Source organism: Egretta garzetta, unplaced genomic scaffold, assembly GCF_000687185.1.
Source record: "Egretta garzetta isolate BGI_Z169 unplaced genomic scaffold, ASM68718v1 scaffold715, whole genome shotgun sequence".
NCBI classification, from domain to species: domain Eukaryota; kingdom Metazoa; phylum Chordata; class Aves; order Pelecaniformes; family Ardeidae; genus Egretta; species Egretta garzetta.
In genome coordinates, this window is record NW_009259787.1 from 106979 (window position 1) to 123362 (window position 16384).

Sequence of the window (16384 nt, forward strand, 5' to 3'; positions counted from 1 at the left end):
ATGACTTGTACAGAAATGGGTACGTAGAAAGACTTCTAGAATAAAGATTGTGCCTCTTAGAGAGGAGACCTGAATACTCTGTCTTGTTTGGTCTAAAAAGGGCATGATCACCATCCATAAAGACATTTTGAGGGCAAACACCTAGGATGGAACTCCCAGCAAGCTAAAGGTCAGCTAAAAGTCAACATTGGCATAAAACCAAATTGGTGGAAGTAGTCCATGAATAAATTTTATGCTAGGAATTAGGTGGCTGCTAACTTTAATCTTATTGGATTACCAGTGGCAATAGTGAGGACAAAAAAAGAAATAGTTTTTCACTATGTACTTTAGAAGTTGAAGAAAAGTATTATTCTGATATGTTTCCTGTTGAAGCAGGAAACTAGAACTTACATAGGATCCCTCTACCCTTGTCTTCTATGCATATAAGTGGAAAAATGACTTTTCTCATCATCTGAACAGCAAAAAGAGAAGACAAAAAAAAAGAAGCAGCTTTGCCCAAATCTTCCAAGAGGCTTCGGGCCTGACATTGGAACATACATTGCTGAACATATTATTTCCTCCAAATCTATGTGCATCCAAAAGATACAGGTTATGGCTGAATCTTTGTTAATGTGTTTCTCCTTGCTGATATATTATTTAACTTTGAAAACAAAAGCTATGTGCTCTGCAGATAAAATATTTGTCAAAAGGGTTTTCTCATTAGTAATGTTCCTTGAATGAGTGGGGTGGTTATTAAAAATATGATTTCTATTTGCTATTTCTGACATTTCCACTGCCCCTTGAGTTTGAATGTTCCTTCTCTTTATCTTTTCAAACTGATTGTGGACCTGACCTCATCTGAAGTAAAAATATAACTCAATGAAGACAAAGAGAAGGAGAGAGGAAAGTAGAATTGGTGCACTTTGAGTGTTGTTTGAATTGATGTAATGTACCCAAGTGACTGAATTTCAGAGTACAGTATGTTTCCTGAACCAGCTCTGGATGTAGAATACTGCTTATCTTCATTCTTGTCATTCATTTCTCCCATCCCACCTCCTCCTCTTGCCATGTTCTTTAGTGACAGTTGCATTCCTTTCAAGCACATTTTCTTATCCACATTATATGTTATTCTAGCTCTTTTATTTAGGATTTTTCACACATCCTTCACATCTCCTTTGCAGTCTCCAGTCAATAAGCGCTAAGACCTAAATACTCCTTTGCACTTCATGGCTATTCCCTTATCACATGCATTTTCTGTTGCCTGAAGGCAGATCTGTACAATTTTTGTTATTGAAATCTGTTTTTTTTTTTTCTTCCCAAGCAGATGGAGGATGTGTAAATGTGTCTAAAGACTGAGAATACCATTAACTTGGTTTTTACAGAGCCCTGGGAGACACAATGTCTCTCTGGCTCCTTTTAAACCAGGCTGAGAAAAAAAATAGTAATAACTCCACAATACAAGCAAAGCAACTTTAGCACGTTACTGTGTCTTTCTTATAGCTGTGACTGCAGGGTAAAAAAAGATGCACTTCTGCTAGTGTGCATCAATCTTTTGCTTTTTGCAAGAGAACACAATCCCCAAGTCATACACAAGCTGGATTTACATTATTCCATTAAGCATTGATTGTAATGCTTGAAGCCCTTACTGTTGCAATTTATCAGAGCTTCTTGCACTGTGATGGGTAAAAAATAATACTGCCCAGCTACTGATTGTACAACTGATGATAGGGCAGAAGTGGTCAAGAAGTGTTGTTGCCATTAATTTTTTTAAAGTCAATAGAATCAGTAAGGAAGGCTATGTTAACCCAATTTCCTCAATACCTTGTGTAAAATAAAGAGCATCCAATCTCTAATTGGGCATAGAGGCCTGAGTCAGAATTATTTTACAAAAGGTGGTTGGCCTTCTCTTTCTACAGCTCTGTTAGACTAAATTCATTAAGTGCAAAAGATTAGAAACTCCCTTTTTTTGGCAGAGAGGGATGTTCAATCTTATTATTTTTATCAGAGCTCATCTAGGCTCCCTGTTTAACTTCAGACTGGAGTTATTGCTTCAATAAAACACAAGATTAAATTTTTAAAAAAGAAATTTAATATAATCGGCAATATTTTAAACAAATGATCATACGACTGAATGAAAAAGTACATAGGCGTAAAGGAGCCAAGGCTGCTTTCTGAGACATTTCACACAAGTTTTCTGTTCTCTAAATATGCTTCTCATAAATGATGACTTGGAAGATTACAATTCTGGAAAACATCTGAGTCAACTCTTTGTCAAAATATTGCTTCTATACACATAATTATACATCTAAAAACAAGTCTGAAGGGTGTGACAGAGAAATCCATACCACTAGTGTAAGATTGTCTGGGCCAGATCCTGATTGAAGTAAATTAACATGACTACATAAAAACTACATCATATCTATTAAAATGCTGGTTTAACTTCATATGATAATTTTTAAGAATTGTGACTGTTGCTTGCTCCAGTGTTTTGCAAGATTATTACACATCTGAGCTATGACTTTAGTCTTAATGTTTTGCAATTAATACAGATAATAATTTCCTCTCTGAACTGTAGGAAGATAAGCTGAGCATTGAGTCCACTATTCAGGAATGACCAGCTGTCTTATCTTCAGCTATTTGGCCACTAAAGGACCTGAAAACTGTCAAACCTCATTCAGTTTCATTGCTGGTGATCTTTGTGTTTGTCAGCATCTCAAGGGGATTCTCAAGTACAGGCCTGCAAGGCCTGATTCAAGGGGCTGTTACAGAGCATGTCCTACTGTGCAAAAGATACGTATTTGTCTGGTATGCATGAAATGTTGGTTCATATCCTCAGATCAGCAGTGAGGCATTTGATGCTGTGTTGTTCTTTTAATCATTCAGTAAAGTGCTTTAGAGAAAGGCACAGAACACAGAAGAGGCTGCCACCTCCACCTTATTTTTTTTCCAAAGTTGGGAATCACAAGGATTCATCACCTGTGGATAGAAGGAAAGACAGCTACCTCCTTCCAGCTGAGAGCTAATGGAGTTGGTACCTAGTTCTACTGTGAGGACGGACCCTGGCATTGCCATACAGCTGGTTAGCTTAGGCAGATCCATGCTTGGTTAGTGGCAGTTGTGAATGCTATTGGCAGACATGAATAAATTTCTGTGTCCTTCAGGAGGGACCTGAATATATATTGCAGAATCCTGTTAGATGATAGGAAACACTGTGAGCTAGTATAATGCCCACTGTTGCAATGTTGAAGTTCTGTTGTGGAGTTAGCTGTTGAGCAATAGCAGAATCACCCAAGGATTCCCTAAGGATTCTCATAAACACTGCTTTATGCAAAATGGAAATGTTTCCAGTGTTTAATCCTGGGATGTACATGTAGGACAATGCTATATATGTGGTACTTGCTGGTACGACCCTCAAAGTTGCTCTTTCACAGCCAATACCCACAAAAAAATGGTGTTGTTCTTTTGCATCTGTATTTCTGTTCTAAATTTTTTAAATTTTGATGCATATTTTTAGCTGTACTAATGATAATTTAAATGACTGTCTTTTAAATCTGGATGAACAGTGCAGTTAAGCCACATTATTTTCTTGTATCCAACTGGAGTAGCATCAAGCCTGAGCTCTGAGAAAGAAATTTCTAATTTCATAGAGATGCATGAGAACAGAAGAGGAAACCTACCTTGTTTTCCTCTTTGGGGGCCTGGCAACAGTCCACCTGAGTATGCTGAGAGCACTCTTGGCTAGCCTAGCTGACAATATCAGCCTGTGAAAAGCTTCTGCAGAGGGACTGATGAAATGAAATCCAAGCCCTTTGCTTCACAGCTCTGCACTGGCCAAAATATCTGGCTTCTTGTACATTCTCTGCCCCGTCAAATAGTGACAAGGTTGATACTCAGACTGGCAGCAATATTTCTGGGAAAGTGTGCTGGAATCCCTTCAAGAGTTTCTGCTAACAGCATAGCCCAGCATTTGTAATGGAGAGCATGGCTAAAATCTGGAAGAGAGTTCTCCACATTGTACATTCATAGGTACGTACACTAAGAAAAATAAACTGTTAGAATCATCTGAGAACTTTAAAGACAATGAGACAAAGAGTGAAAACATATTCTTTACGCCTTCTAGGAAGTGTTGTGTTATAGGTTTATCCACTCAGTAGTTCAGTGTAAACATTAGTAATGTAATAAGTCTCTCAGTACTGCTCATGCCAAAGCCAGTCTCTTCAGGATCCTATGTCTTTGCATAAGTCTCAGATTAGAAAGATGAAATTGAATTAAAACTGCCAAGAGAAGAACATCAAGCACAATTAAACTGCTCTGATGTGTTTCCAGAAATGAACACTGCATGTTTAGAAATGGTGTTGAAAGGTAGATTCTCAGGTCAATCAAATATTTTGCACATAATTCTAATGAAAAACTGCTTCTGGAAAAGGGAAGAGAATTGGTGCTGGCTGTACGTCCTCTTCTTCCATGTTACTAGATTGTATCTTATTAGCCAGGTGTATTTCACTGGTAAGTGTCATGGCTTACAGCTGGGAAGATTTTTATTTTTTTTTGCACGTCTATAATAAATGGATTTTAATTGTACCTCTATTTCAAAACCAGGCCAACAATCATGAAAACCAACCAGAAAGTGGCTTAATAACCATGCTGAATATTTTTATATTTTATTTAACCGCATGTGTTCCAGCACACCTCTGTGGTGGAAGCTGGGACAATGTCTAACTCAAAAATCATCTTGATGTGAATAATGTTCAAGATGTGGCACAGAATTTGCATTGGATTAAGGTGCAGGCTTTTGTTTGTGGGATGCCTTTGGGGCACTTGCTTATGGAAGGATGGTGGGTTAGTCTGCAGGAATAGGAAATAGAGCTTGAATAAAAGTGGAAGGCCTTTCATAGCACAACAAAACTGCCATTCAGCCTAGGTATACATTGAAATTACCTGAAATAATTTATGACATGCTGCCCAGTAAACAGTGTTTATCATCTAAAGAGCCACAAAGAAAAGAAAATTAATTTAAGAAAACCATTGTAAGGATAAAGTGGAAAAGAGGCTATAAATCTTGACTTGATGGAGCTGTTTTTCTAAAATTTGTCTTCCCGGGCTTAATGAATGATGATGGTTTGGGTTATTGCATGGACCTCTATCTGCAACATAAATTCCAAAATTGTATCTTTACCAAGCAGACACAGAGCCAGGTCCTCACACTTCATGTTAAAGGAAGTCCATAATTTCTGCTACTCCCTATGAAATTGTCTTTTCATTAAGAAAAAAACCCAGCTGTTTTCCTCACAATAATTCTGCTTAATGTTTGACATGTTTTGATGACCTGGTGGATCAACATGCTATTTCATGTTACAATAATTCTTACCTTAAATGGCTGTCCTGTGATATCCCCAATACTTCTCTTTACAAAGACTATCATACAGTAAATACAATGGAAGTTACTAGGTTTTCCAGTCGTAAAGGTTTATCTTTATGTGTCTCCCTCAGGCAGCTCCACTGTACGGGCTGACTACAGAATCACCAAATCCTGGTTTAGAGCCCAAAGCAAAGGAAAGATGACCCCCAGGCAGCTTGTTCTCACTAATGGTCCCACCATTTTGTTCAACCACTTTTGATGTGATGTGAGAAAACAGTTATTCTTTGGAGCTGTGGGCAGTCATGTTCCAATATATAAGCACAAATATAGAGGACAAGAAAATGTCTGGAATAAAAGGAAAAAGGAAATGCCAGGACTGAAATAAGGTAATTAAGAGGAAAAAGCTAGAGTGTGGGGAATCAAAATGTGTTTGTGTGTGTAAGGAAATGGAGAAAGCAAGAAAAATTAAATGATCTGGAGTGAGGATCTGAACATAACTCTGTAGATATGTTGGCACTAATAAATGCATTTTGCTCCTATTAGCCTGTTTTTCTTGGGAGCCCTTCTACCCCCAAACCAAGCATGATTTAATGGTAATATATAAAATACAATAATTCCTGAAGTAGAGTTACTTTTAGATATGATAAAAGCAGTGTCTGTAATATATATGCTTTTGATATAATGATTATAATTTTATTCTCAGGGAAGAAAAAGGTGTAATAGTGTAAGTAACATCAAAGAGGAGAGAATTATACGTGCACAGAATTCTCTGTAGTATTTTAGAAATTCAGTCTGGCAAATAGAGCTGGAAAATCAAGAATTCAGATTGAGCCTGTGCAGACAAGTATAAAGGTCTCTGGGAAGTCTACTCAAATTTAGAAATTAGTCTACAAGTTTGTGGTCACATGGTGAGGAGGACACGTATGCACAGACACCTCACAACTCATTAAATGCTCTGGTTGAAATACCTTGATTAATAGTTCTCTGACATTGCTTTATAGTAAGTTGAAATAGTAGTAAAAATGTGTTTAAATTATCTAGACCTTTTAAAAGAAACTTTTCCAGTAATCTGATCCAGCATACCAAAAGTTTTCAAAATGTCTTCATGCCACCAATGCTTTCAGGTTGAGTTGTCACTGCTTTTCATCTTTCACAGACAAAAGGCACAAAAATAGTAAAAGGAAGCAAAGTTGATGGGTTCTTATAATGATGTTTGCATTCACTCTATATTATGAATTAAATACGAATACATTGGAATACAACTTAAATACAAGTTTGAAATACTCCAGCTGTAGCAGAATTTCATTCCATGACAGGAAGCACCAATGAACCTAGTCTGTATGTCAGGCTTCTGAGTTGGCATTGTAATCTGAATCACAGTCAGTAACAAAGCAGACCTCAATTGGTTGTTGACATAGCTCTGGTTTGAATGTCTGGAGACCTGCCTTTTAAATCTTTTACATCTAAATCTAGAAAGACTAGAACATATATAGTACATGTAATATGCATTTGGTTCTGTAATTTATACCCAGGAGAAATGTGAAGCCTCAATGAGGAAAAAGGTTGTGAAATCATATTTTATTTTTTTTTTAATTTTTGAAAAACTGTAATCTTTGCTGAAAACATTGGGTTTTTTTTTCTAGAGTTAGATAATTCAAAGTACCAAGGATTGCCTTCTTGAATAGTAGGTATGTTGAACAGACTATTTTTTCAGGTCTGTTTATAAAACTTGCTTCATACCAGTGTTTTGGAGAGGACTAAGAGTAGGAGAGAGGGCAATTATGAAGAAGAAAGTACATAATACCATTAAGTACCTTTCCCCTTCTTCCCACAGCTTTCCTTTTAATACCTTTCCTTCTGATGTTTCCTTAATTTACTACTTTATTTTCTGGCAGCTGTACTAAATGTTAGAGAGACAATACATGTTCTAATTTCTATGAGTCATGTTCAGGTAATTATTTCAGGCTCCAAACATTTTGATGTGGATTTGTACAGTTAATTGCAGGGTTGAGTAACTAACATACCACCATTACTGGGAAGCAGCTGTAAGCATCCATTTCAGATTTTATCACTCAGATTTATAACCATATTTGGCCACATATATACACTATTAAATTTTTTTAAAATTAATACGTATTTATATTTTAATAATATATGTGAGAAAAAATCTTCAAGTATTTTTCATTCTAATATTTATTTATCTATAATTTACTTTATGCTTCCTGGTATATCACTGTGGGAATTTTTTGCAGATGAAGAAAGGAGGTCAGGGACATAAAGTCTGAAAGATAACTTAAATGGGTGCAGTTCTCTTAGGTGTTTTAAATTAAAGTTCTCAAAGGAAGTTGGCACTTGTCTCCAATCCTCCCTCTTACTTCCCCCCACCTCCCCCAAAAGAACGCAAGCAGTAAACATTAGCAACTTCAATTACTGTACTGTGATTTTTGAAAGACAAGAAATATTACAGTGGTATGGAAAGAACCAAAGTATGGAAATCAGTTCCTATTCATTGCTCTATGACAGTAGAATTTTTAAACTACTTTTTATTTCATTACTATCATACAACATTTGTGTGCTTAGTCTCATGTGACACTTGACAATATCAAAGTCACAGGTGGATTAAATAGGAGGGGGACATCATGAGATGAGCAGGGAAGTAAATGAAGAGATCCAACATGTGAAAGCCAGGACATATGGGGCTGAGAGTTCTTTCAGGTAGCTATTGGCTGATGTCAATAATATGAGAACAGGAAGATCAGTAGAGTCCTACCTTTAAGTGAGTATATGTGTGGACGTCCATGTTGATTTGCAAGCAATTAACAGAGGGTTTTATTTTGTGGGGGGTTTTGTGGGTTTTTTTGTGTTTTCTTTTTTCTTCCTGTTGGTGTTGTAATATATTACAGCAAGAAAAATCCAAGATAGTGAAATCATTAACAGAATTAATTGCTCAGATTCAGAGAGGCGCAAACTGAAGAGGTTCAGAAGTCAGAAGGTGGATTTAAAATAAAATAAATCAGTGGAGGAAACAAGCAAAGAGAGATTGGAGGTTAGATCTGTGCCAGATTTACTCTATTATTAATCAACATTTTGGTTCCCTAAGACTTAACCAAACCTTGCCATCTGTTCATCATCAGTCATGGAGGCCTTTAAAAGCAGAAAAATGTAGATGCTTGAACTTGACTTGATAGGCAATGGAGAAGCCTCTTAACATTCTTCATTTTTGTGTAGAAAAATGGAAGTGGGAAGTTGCTGGTTCTGCAGCAGCCCAGGCTGGGGACTTGAACAGACGGTAAGAAAAGGAGGGTGAATATGGGGAAGCTATGGCTACTTGCATTGGTTACACAGACACTCTGCAGCTCTGTTGAGGGAAGGTTGAGCAAAAAAAATAAAAACAAAAAAGCCCTCTTACTTATTTAGTTTTTTGTTTGTTTTTCCAAAGGGGAAAAAAAGAATTTTTTACTCATTATTCATTTCAGAGAAGAGATACCCAGTCAGAAGAAATAGTTAAAACTGTTAAGGAATGCATAGTGTCAGCGTAGGCAGGATCAAGGCAGGGGTGAATTCTGATAATGCTCCAGAGCGATAAAGAAGAAGTCATACACTGAGAGAGACATAAACATTGGGATATGAGGGAAAATAGCTCTGGCTGAGGAGAAATTAAATGCTTAAACATGTTGGTTTCTTCTTGTAAGATCACAGAGTTGCTCCTTCAAGCTGATGGATCTGTGTTAAGATAAAAGTCAACTCTTCATTCTAAATACTTAAATTTAAAAGCAGAAGATCCATGCTGTATTGTTTCTTCTTTACCCATTTCTTAACTCCACCTTTTCCCCAAATTCTACAACTATAAGTCTATTGTGAAATTTGGGTATTGAGAGAGAGAGGGATAAGGAATAAAATGTTAATGTCCTTTTTTTTTGGCTATTTAGTCTATTTACTCTCTAGTCCTGGATCATGGGATTAATAATTTTTTTCATATAGTAAAAAGCTATGGTGGTACAGTAGGAAGTATCATATTTTATAAACAAAGATAATATTTTGTAAAGTTTTTGTGATTAGAAAGTAATCTGAATTAGAACCGTTGCTGAATCTGCGCTCTGGTCTCCTGTGAACACACCAAGGAAATCATATGCAGAATGAAATGGTGACACAACGATCTTACTCAAAATGCTATGTTATCTCGTTTCAGTGATGGAGAGATTCAGTATGTTAGTTCCCATGCTGATACTAGATGGACTGGCAGAGGCTAGCATTACATCTTGGTTTTCATCTGGACACCTGCAGAGAAATGGCAGTGAACTTTCCAAGCTTTCTGAACAGGGCCTGTATGAGTTTTTCTAGTGGAAACTACCAGAATAAAAGCACTAAGTAGCCAACATTCTGAAAAATGTACTAGCAAATGGTTAAAACAAACCATCTCTGGTTTTAAAAAGATTAATTAGTTAAGCTCCAAATCCTGTAATTTGAGCAGCTCAGAATTATTGACACCTGTTGCAATAAAAATTTATATACATAACTTTGCTTAATAACTGGATTTACTTATTATGTTGTGGGGAAATATATGCTATTTGGATAAAACCACAAAGAAACAAGAACATATTACTGGCAGAAGTGAGAAAGTCCTTTTTTTGTGTGGTTTATTATTATGCAGTCAGGAGATTACCATGTTTGGGAAGGTCTTTCAAAATACCCACAAAATTATGTAAATTGTGGGGGTGGTTAAATAGTTTGTTTCAATTTTTATATTTCTTCTGCCATCAGACAAAGCTAGCTTGATGGGTCACGTGTCACACAGCATTATTTTTTGTAAGATGAGAAAGTTCTACGCCACATGGTTAGAAGAGTTTCTGCAAGCTCTTTGACTTGTCTTTTAGAGACACCGATGGAAATTTCTCTCCTTTCTCTTAGCCCATTGTAAAATTTTGGCATTCATCTTGCTCTGTCTCAGTTTGCTTATGATTACATTAATAGTAACTGCTTACTGAACAATGAGGAGTATTAATTAGTTAATGTTTGTAAAGCACTCTCAGATTCTTATTAAGGAATATGTTGCAGAAGCAGCATATTATTCCCTCCTACTTCAGGATTAAGATATGCATTAGTGGCCCATAAGTAATGCCAAAGATCTCTGGGTCACTTGAGGAGAACAGAACCTTGTTTTTTGTATAATCTATAGCTGTAAATACATTTATAGGCTTTATCATTGCACAAGTGCTCAAAACAACTTGAAACTGCCTTGCTTCATCAACTCTGAAGACTGCTTCAGAGCAGTGAGCCTAAAATGAGCAACACTGCTGATTCCCAGCCTCTTTAATTTGACCCTGTCATGTCTCAGAAATCTTCTCTGGCCTTTCTCAAACAATATTTTGTTCTCCTTCCTTACATTAACGTCAAACACACCATTCCTCTTACAATAATGTCATGCGTACAAGTTGTGATATAAACTCTCACATTTCCATGCAGCATGGAACTGGAATTCCAAATATTATCTGATATAAAGAACATGGTAATTCATATGAGGATACAGTATTTTATATTTAGGGTTTACAAAAAATGTACTGATCATCTGTACAGTTTTAATCTGCCATGACGTTGTTATGGGACAGTAAATGTGGATATATTTTGATACTGGAAGTTAACTGTTCTAATTTATTCAGAACACCCCCCCCAAATTACTGCAGGAGCATCACATGAATTACGTTAGGCATTTCTTATGTGATAGCAGAGAGTGGGGATGCTGATTCAGCCTAAAAATAAAATGTCACACAGTTCTAAGAAAAGGAATCTTATTGAGGAGAAGGCTTATCTGGTCTAATGGCAAGGTCAGACAAGCTGTCATTACTTCAGAGCTTCCTAGATACAATTTTCAGAAGTACTTAGGAGCTAAAAGCTTCTGGGATTTCTGTGTGACTTAAGTTGTTTAGGTTCTTGGAAATTTCACTTGCCATCTATGTTTCAGGTATGGCAATAAAGGACAATGGGATACGTACAGGGAAAAGGTGGAGCTGGGAGCTTGAAGTAAGAAGCAGTTAGAAGTTCATTAATTGGGCTGGTAGGTACCTCAGACAAATGAGGTAAGCCCTTCTCATTGTAAAAGGAAAATGCAAATAAGCATCTCATCTTTGTAAATAGTAATAAAAATGCAATATATAAATATTTCCTCTGTCATAACTCTCCACCCTTTAATCTAGTGTGTAGAGAGTTTTTTTCTAACCTTCATCCACATGCGAATTGCCACAGGTTTCCTCAGATAAAATACTGGTAATACTGGTCATATGTGAATTAGTCAGGCCTTTATCTGCACACAAGAACCTTGTAAAAGCATCTGATCATCAGTACATCTTTAGGCACTTGCTAATGACTACTCATAAATATGTTTATGTAATGATGTATCCTCAGAGAAAACTACAAAATTTGATCTACTATCAGCATGTTATTGCCTACATCCTCCTGAGGATGCCACATGCTTTATGTATGTTAATCAACTTATATCCCCTCTGAGAAGTAACAACAGTTAAAATTGTCATCAGGACAGGAACAAAGTGTACAGTCAAACTGTAGCACATGGACAATTCCTGAGGCTTTGTTCCAACCTTGCAAGCATACAGAGAGATGTCCCCTAAGGGAGGTCAGCGAGGACACAGGTCCCAGTGAGCACTCAGCATGTCTAGCAGGCACATTCTGCTTCAGAAATTTAGAGTCTGCATTCACTAAAACAGTGATTGTATTTATGAAACTGATCTTTGCTTACGCCCTGAATAGCAGTGGTCTTGTCTGCACAATGGGGAAGGTATTTTTTTTAGCTCAGAGGTGAAATTAATTCAGAGACATTAATGAGGTGCTCAGATTCTGACAGAGCTGATGAGGACGGAGCCAGGTTGCAAAGCAGAGTGGGCTGTCAGTGTGCTGACGGAACACACCTGCAGGGGCCTTGCACCGTACCTTGTCCACAATTAGCAGCAATGTCTGAAGGGCTCATTCAGCATCACTGTGTGTGCTCCTTCACCCTTAAATCTCAGAGCTCATGGATTACCCAGGGCTGTCCCCCTTGAGCACAACCATTGAAGATGGCGGCTGAGCAAGCTAGCCTGCTCTGTCCTTGTGGCCCTTCCTGGGGAGGAAGGACTTGTCTTCAGCTGTTCATTGATTTGAAGTTTAATACAAATATTGCAGTTAAAGAGGTTTGGTTTTTTAATTGCCTTGTTAGGAGGGATTTTAATTTGAGGAGAATGCACTTTAAAAAACAAAAAAAAATATATCAAAACCAGCATGTGTCCACCACTGGGGTTTTTTCTGTCCAAAAACCTGGGAATAATTCCAATGTGGGATTAAAAGACTTACTGTATTTCTACAAAATAAAACAACAGAAAAAACTTGACAGCCCTACAACCCTTCCAATCCTGAAGCTCTTGGCTTACTATAATATTAAGATCTGTACAAAGTAGTTTGGTTGTGATTGAGAAGAAATCCCCTCTCTTGCTTCCAAATGACCAGTTCTCTCTTATCAGCATGACAAGGAGGGACTGAGGAAGAATTTGTGAACAAAGGGAAAATGCTGAAGACAGCTCTCCATGGTCTCATTGTGTACAATTCTGGTTTTGCTGCTGTACTTGTGGCATCAGCCCATACTCTTGTTCTTGTGTCCCAAAATTAACAGAATTAGCATGGACTCCTTATTTTTAACTGCCATGTGGTGTCATTCCTGTGAGGATGCTGCCTCTGGTTATGATAATTTTAACCTGACTGTTGATGTAAAGGCTTGTGTTGAAAAAGCAAATTGCTTCTGTGGAGTAAGAACGGTAACAAAATCACATATGTAACATATGAGAAAAAAAGCTCTCATCAAATGACTATGGTAATATTTATAAATTCTAAATGCTTATAAATTGCTTATAATTGGGTAAAGAGTTGAAATGTGATAAAAATCCTGAAAATTTAAAGCATCAACCTACTAATTATTATCAACAATTAGAGGATTTACTCAGCTTTCAAATTCCCTCATTCCTTATATTTATGGCAAAAGTGTCCAGCAAGCATAAGAAGGGTCAGCTTGGACTGCTCTTGAGCCAAACACTAGTAACAAGAGCTAGAATGTGAACAGTAAGGTGTACATTTGATTGCTGTATTTGAAATCACATTCACATGTGACTATATTTATGATCTTTCAGATGCAGATGTGTTTAATGACCCACATGAATGCACAATTTAAACTTTTCTTATAAATCTCTTCTAAGTTCTTGTTAGAAAGCATTAAAGGAAGAAAAGACCTAAAGAAAGTCTGTTTGGCCTCTGCAGCGGACAATGAAACTCAGCATTTCATTAAGTTTTATTTCCCAGCTTTGGAAAGGTGATATCTACACTGGGAAAATTAATAATGTTAGAAAGGAGGTGCTGTTGTATCCCATTTTCCAGTCTAAAGTATATAGAGAATCTGTTCACATGGAAGGCCTGTGAAGCCTGGATGAAGTGTCAGATGGGGTCTGATGAGGACTAAAAAACATCCCCTCCCTGTAGTCTCTTTGCTAGCTTAGTATTTCCTGCAGTCAGGATGTGACCGGCAGTTTTTCTACATAGGTAGTGACTAGGACTACAGGACTAGGTATTTAGAAAATGTAAAGCTATTCTTATCAGATCAGAGATACATGAAGGAGAATTTAATATTTGTAATGTTTATATAGAGAGTTATCTCAGAGCCACTTCTCTCATATATATTATTTCCCAGTCTAATCTAATATTTGCTTGGAATCTTCCTTGTGTTCAATACTTTTTAGAACTGTAATAAATAATCCAATTCAATTTAGAAAATAATAATGTTTTCCTCCAAATTCTAATAATCCTGTGATACAATCTGTCCCAGTTATAGTAACATGTAGTAATTTCCTTTCCTTTTCAATTTCTTTTCCCAGTTCTTTTTTCTTTTCAATTATTTTTTTTTTATAAGAGGTTCTTTTGTTCAAAAGGTTTGGAATGGGTTGGCAGGGCTTTTTAATTCATGGTTTCATCATATCTTTTTCAATTTCTTCCTTTAATGTACTAGGTATTACTCCTGAAAAATTATGCATAATCACTAATGGATATTAAGTGCTGCCCAGCACAAACTTTTCATTCATACATTTAAAGATATATGTAATAGATGTCCTGGTTGTTTCTTCAGTTCGGTTATCTTGTGCAGTGCATACAAAAGAGGGCTGTGTGGATTCCTCCACCTCTTCAGGTACTTAGGGTAGGAGTTGCACAGTTTTATTAACACAGGGACCATAGCAGACCCCCAATAAAATGGACCCATTTTATCCTTTAGTGTTTCTTTGCCAGTCTAAAGTTAGTACAAGATACTTTTCTGTACAATCACGAGTTGTTCTGACTGTTGTACAGACTACTTTCTGTGCTAGATACTTTTGAAACCTCTGAGGCTCAAGTTTAAAGAAGCTCGTCCACCCAACCTCTGGCTATTTTTAAGGTTGGATTTACTTTTCATACAAGCTAAATGCCCTTATTTTTCAACAAAAACTACCAGATTTGTAACGAGTGTGTATGGATTTCTAGAAATAGCTTGGTATTTTTACCAGCTGTTTTTTAATGGCCTCAGGGTTGTGGAGAGAAATGAAGGAAAATAAGTTGTGGTAGTTAACATGAAGATTCGTAAAGTGTGCTGTATTAGCCATGTTTTCATCTGGGGCAATGGTTAACCTCGAAGCCACTCAGGCACGGACCGAGTGAGAACCGTCTTCTTGGACCTGAACATTGAAGAGAGGGGTCCTTGGGGGACTGTCAACTTAGTTGGTAGTGGCTAGACTTGTCTCAGGATAGATCTTATTATGTTCCATCTTCAGAGAAGGTGTTAAATTACTTAACCCTATGGGGAATATCACTTAGATGTTTTTCCAAGCCATGCAGGCTGTATTCTAGCAGTGATGGCTCATGCAAGCAGCTCTTTTATAGACATCTGTTATGGTTATTTTAGCTATAAACAAACCTCCCTCTCTATGTGTTTGGCTTTCCAAAATTCCCTTGTAACACTACACAGAATGCATGTTTGCTTCTCAGTTGGATCTGGACCTTGGCTGACTTTCTGCTGTTGCATTTCAAGAATGCCAAGCCACATGCTCCCGATTCAGCAGGTCTTCCAGAGGTATTCTCCACTTGTACTTAATCCACACTGTCCTTTCTCTGCTATGGGCATAGGTATCCAACTAGCTTTGTCACTGAATCCACAATTTAGGGATTAAATTTAGGGGTGTGTGGTGCCTGGAAATTTTAACCCAGTTTCTCCAATTTAAATCTTCTGCTTCTGTTGAATGAATTATCACTTCTGTAACACATATTCCCTTCCCAGCACAGTGTGAGTGTCAGGTAAACATTGACACAGTTTTAATTAGAGTAGCTTAAGGGAACTTTTTTACTGGAGTAATTATTTTAAGAGTACTGCAGATGCTTTTGTCACTTTAAAGAGAAAAAAAGCAAAAGTTTCAGCATAAATTGTAAACCAATATAATACTACAGGTGCGTGTGGACTTACACATTATGTGTGCAGGTGGGATCTGATCTCTTCTGACATCTTTTATGACTAGTTAACATGTTGGGAGGCAGGAGAGGCAGCGGGGTGGCTCTGTATGTTAGGGAGTGTTTTGACTGTATAGAGCTCAAGAATTGTGATGATAAGGTTGAGTGCTTATGAGTAAGGATGTAGGGGAAGGCCAACAAGGCAGATACTCTGCTGGGAGTCTGTTATAGACCACCCAACCAGGATGAAGGGGTAGATGAAACATTCTACAAGCAGCTGGCAGAAGTCTCTCAATCGCTAGCCCCTGTCCTCATGGGGGACTTTAAACTTACTGGACATCTGCTGGAAGTAAAACACAGCAGAGAAGAAATAGTCTAGGAGGCTCCTACAGTGTGTGAAAGATAACTGCCTGACTGTAAGGGACTAGAAGCTTGTCTCAACATTGGTGGCAGGCAAGCTTAACCACCAAAGCCTAATCACCATGGCAACTGAGTGGGGCAGTTTCAGCCCATTGGGTCCCACCCCACAGGAATGTGTGGCCTGTT